We start from the raw sequence: 4,820 nt of genomic DNA, 5'->3' as shown, positions 1-4,820 counted from the left end.
AGGATCAAAGGTTATGCAAGCCGGTCCGTGGTGATGTGTGGTTTTAATCCCAGCACTGGGGCAGCAGGGACAAGTGGATCCCTGGGGCTCCAGGGTGAGCCAGCCACTCCTACTCGGGAAGCGCTAGGCCCAGTCTCTTTCTCACACACACAGCAGGTGGACAGCACCTGAGAAATGACACTCAAGGTTGTCTGTTACCCTCCAAACATATGCATAGACAGGTGCACACACACATGCAATCACATGCAGCTGCATACACACAGAAAGGAGATATGCAATGGCTATATCAAGGAAATATACTCGATGTCATCAATGCAAATAAAAGTCATGATGAGAAACTACCGCCACATTAGAATAGCTAAGTGTGATGGTTTGTATATGTTTGGCCCAGGGAATGGCAGTATTAGGTGTAGCCTTGTTGGAGTATGTATATCACTGTGGGCATGGGCTTTAAGACCCTCATCTTAGCTAACTTGAAGCCAGTATTCTGCTAGCAACCTTCAGATGAAGATGTAGAACTCTCAGCTCCTGCTGCACTATGCCTGCCTGTTCCCAGTCTTGATGATAGTGGACTGATCCTCTGAACTTGCACGCCAGCCCCAATTAAAAGTCCTTACAAGAGTTGCCTTGGTCAAGGTGTCTGTTTACAGCAGTAAAACCCTAACTAAGACAGTAACATAAAATGATTTTAAACTTATGGCACAAACTGTTGGCAAGTTAGGGAGCAACAGAGACGTTTACAGACAACTGGCAGGAAAGCAGAATGGCATTGTCACTGAGGAAGGCAGCCTGGTGACGTCTTATGAAGTTTATATTTGTTGCATGACCCAGGAAATCATTCCCAGGTACTTGCTCAAATGAAGTGAAATGCATAAGCAAATATAATAGTGGTTTTATCTGCAATAAACAGAGTCTAGAAACAACCTTATGTTTTCTTCAACAGGTAAATGGATGCATTAACGTTGGCATAGCCATAAAACAGAATACTGTATAGTATTAAAAAGGAAATAAATATTGATATATTGCTAAGGTTTGACAGGATGATAAACCTCAAGTTCATTCTGCTCAGCAGAAGAAACTGTAATTTCTTTCTATTTACTATCCCAGGATACCCGCAGCTGCAAGGATAAAGGTCATTCTGTGTCAAGATCCTTTAAATATTACATTTTAAATGGGTATGATTTTTTTTTTACATAGATTTTGCCTTGATGAAATGGAATTTTAAACCTTGTTCCAATTTGGTCCCCACCAAGATTCTGGGGCATCATGCATACTTCCTCTAGACCCCACTAATGAATGTATTATGTGGTTGACCCTGCTGGCCTGTGGGTCCAAAGTTCTTTGCTTTTCAAAGATTACTATGTTTCATTATTCTTCAACACTAGGCAGGAAGCCTGAAGTCCATCCCTACAACTAATACCTATTGTGGGCCTATACTAAAAGTGTAGCTGAGGGAAAGTTCTAACCTGGGAGATGAATGATAGAAACTCTCTCAGCCCCAAGTTCTTCATCTACAAAACAGAGGCAGTAACAGGGGTGGGCAGGAGATGGGTGGGTTGGTAGTTGGGAAGTGGATGGACGAAGGGTGAATAGATAGATGCCAATGGAAGGATCCATGGTGGATAGCTTGTGTGCTGGCTAGATTTTGTCAGCTTGACACAAACTGGAGTCACCTGGGAAGAGGGACTCTCCATTGAGAAAATACCCTTCTCAGATTAGCCTGTGGGCAAGTCTGCAGTACTTTTTTTGATTGATGTGGGAGGGCCCTATCCAATGTATGTGGTGCCACCCCTAGGTAGATGGTCCTGAACTGTATAAACCAGGGGAGCAAACCAGCAAGCCGTAGTCCTCCTCAGTCTGCTTCAGCCTTGTCTCTAAGTCCCTGCCTTGGCTTCCCTTGATGATGGATGGTAGTCTACAAGCCTGACAAACCCTTTCTCCAACTTGCTTTTGGTCCTGGTATTTATCAAGATGACAGGGGCCAAGCAGGACTGTTGGGTGAATAGAAGGGTTGTGGATAGTGTAGATGGATGGATAGAGGACGCAGGTTGGAGAGGGGGCAGGAGGATGGATGGGGGATTTTATATGCTGTAAGCATGTTGTACTGCGTGTGGTATAAAAGAATGTCACAGACACTTAAAAATCCCTTACTATGTACGCACTGCTAATGGTTTGTTTGTTCTAAGTTCATCTTTAACCTAGGTGGTGACTCAGGAGGAACACGGGGCTTAGTGGCCTTGGGAGAATGCAAACCCCTCTGTAAACAGAAATATGTTAATGAGGGAAAATTGCATGAGATATAAACACCCACAGCATGGGTCTCAGAGATGAAGGGGGACACCGAGCAGAGGGAGAAGACTAAACTTTGGAATGACTGACTGCCTTCTTTCTCATCCACTATAAAGTGTCAAAGACAAAGTGAATATTTTAGGATATTGATCCTGCATCTTCCCAGACTGCTGCCTCTGAATGAAGCACAATATAGAGATTCGATTCCTGCCACTGATGTTTGTGGTGATGGGCACTGTGAACTCTGGTACCTTTGTTACAGAGGGATGGAGGATAATGAGGGATGGATTGATAATTGGGGCATGGGTGAATGGATGGACATGTGGATGGTGAATGAATATATAGACGGCAGAGAACGGGTAGGGGATGGGGGGTATGGAGGACCTACATTCATATGGATGGGTGGCCACTCAAAGCAGAAAGCACACAGATGTGGACAGGAACCCTTTGTGCATCTTAGCAGTTGTGTAAACAGATGAATGGTGGATGTGTACAACGGTGGGTGTGCACTGACATCTTTAAGGTGGAAGCTCTTTGTGTAGGTTTTCTAATTTTACTCTCATATCTGGGGGGGTGGGGTGGAGGCTTTTAATAACACTATCGTTTTGGAAACCAAGACTCAGAGAGGCCATATTAGGCTTTGCCACAAGGGTTTCTCTTGGGTTATAGATATCACCACATCTTGATAGTGGAGTAGTCTTGATTCCTTTGGCATAACAAACAGTTCATGGAAAAACTCCAGTTTTCTCCAGAGTGGTAAGATTGATCATTTTCTGTGTATGCCTTGATGTGGGAAAGGTACAGGTGGTTGATTGATTTGCTGATCAGCGATAGAGGGAAGGTTCACACCTGGACTGACAGCAGGGCAAGCCCCAGCTCCCAGGCCTTGCTCTTTGAAAGCAGTTAGCAGGGCCGTACTGAGCTTCCCATGGCTGGTAGGGAAGCTGTCGTTAATGCAATGTGTCGGTGTGGACATTGGTGCATCCCTCATCCTCCACCCCAGACCTCTGACTCTCAGAGCTGTATCCAGGTTATGTTGTCTCTGACTACACAGAGCAGAGACACTGAGTTGGTGTAGTCAGGCCTGTTCAGCCTGCATCCTGTAGGTGTTTACATAGGTGGCTACATGACGGGAAGGATAACTTACTTAAAACATCATCAGATTTTTCCTTCACAATATTTTTTGTAACTTGATCGCCTTGTTCTTGAATGTGAACTTTGTAGATAACAATACTGTGTCACGATGTCAAAAGGTTGGACATGCCTTTTGTCAATGCATGCAATGGGTCCTGTCCAATAGAAGAACTGGATGCTGAAAGATCTGTGGGAAAGTGTCCTTCTAGAAGTGTGGGGCAGTTTACAGGGCTTTTGAACCTCTTCTTCAGCAGCCCCTTGGTAGCCTTTGTAATTAAATCCTCAGCCACCCTACAGGCTCTGCTTAAGTGACACTATTTTATCATGGTAAGATGGGCTGGCAGCTGTCTTCTCAACCATGGTTCTTACAGCAGCATCCCTCAGGGGTTATCCCACCTCTGAGGATTATGCTCAACCTCAGCATCACCCAATGGGAGTGGTCTGAGGCAGAGCAAGAACACACATGGGTTGACTCTGCTTCCAGAGTTTTTAGTGCCTATCATGATGTTACTTCTTTGGCATGGTGGCACTGAGGTTGGGGTTACCCCACTAGTGAAACCTCAGATTTCCCCATCTAGATACCCCACTGCTTCCTTTCATCAACAAAGACAATACTTTCATCTCTTACATGTAGCAGAGCATGAGGGGCATCCTTGCTGCCTTTGCTTCAAACCACTTAGTTTTTTGGATAATGGAAGACCATAGGAGAATTAAGGATCTCTTACATATTTCTTCTCACCAGCAGGAAATCTGGTAGACCAGTATGGATAACTCAGCTGGGTGTCTGTTTCTGGGGGATCACCCTTCTTCGAATCCAGAATCTATCTGTCTGTCTGTCTATCTGCTTATATTACAAATGCTAATTATGTTCCCCCCAAAACTGCTTGCATGAGTGTCTGCACATGGCTTTTGGGAACCTGCCTCGTTTGGTTTTGATTGGTAAATAATGATGACAGCAACCAATAGCTGGGAGGACAGACAGAGGTGGGATTTTAGGATTCCTGGGCTTGGGACCAGGAGGAAGAAGGAAAGATCTGCCATGCTGGGAGAATGTGTAGGAGAGGAGAATAATGCAGGGCAGAGAGGCATGGAGTCTAGAGAAGCCCAGACAGAACATAGAACTTAGTAAGTAGTAAGTCAGAATTATCAGTGGGAGGTAGATTCTACCAGCAGTAGAGGTTAGGTAGAGGCCCAGCTATCGTGTTGTTTAAGGCATATTAAAATATAAAGACTGTGTGTGTTTCTTTCATTCAGGAACATAATTGGGGTGGGTAGCAACCACCCCGTGTTGGGATTTATTAATTAAATATTAAATTCTACATATGTACGTATATGTATACATGAACACACACAGACACACAGACACACACACAGACACACACACACACAGACACACA

General features: G+C 44.5%; 1 long non-coding RNA gene across 1 annotated transcript in view; it reads left to right on the top strand.

The window, feature by feature from the left end:
* Nucleotides 1-4,657, top strand: part of LOC110331057 — an 8,745-nt gene extending 4,088 nt beyond the window's left edge. Inside the window, exon 2 of the long non-coding RNA XR_002380988.1 lies at nt 2,203-4,657. This is a non-coding gene — a long non-coding RNA (uncharacterized LOC110331057). The remainder of the gene's footprint in view (nt 1-2,202) is intronic.
* The last annotated feature ends 163 nt before the right edge of the window (nt 4,658-4,820 follow it).

Source organism: Mus pahari, chromosome 14 (genome assembly GCF_900095145.1).
Source record: "Mus pahari chromosome 14, PAHARI_EIJ_v1.1, whole genome shotgun sequence".
Taxonomy (NCBI): Eukaryota; Metazoa; Chordata; class Mammalia; order Rodentia; family Muridae; genus Mus; species Mus pahari.
Note: the sequence above shows the minus strand (reverse complement) of the source record. Positions and strands in the feature narration are given on the sequence as shown.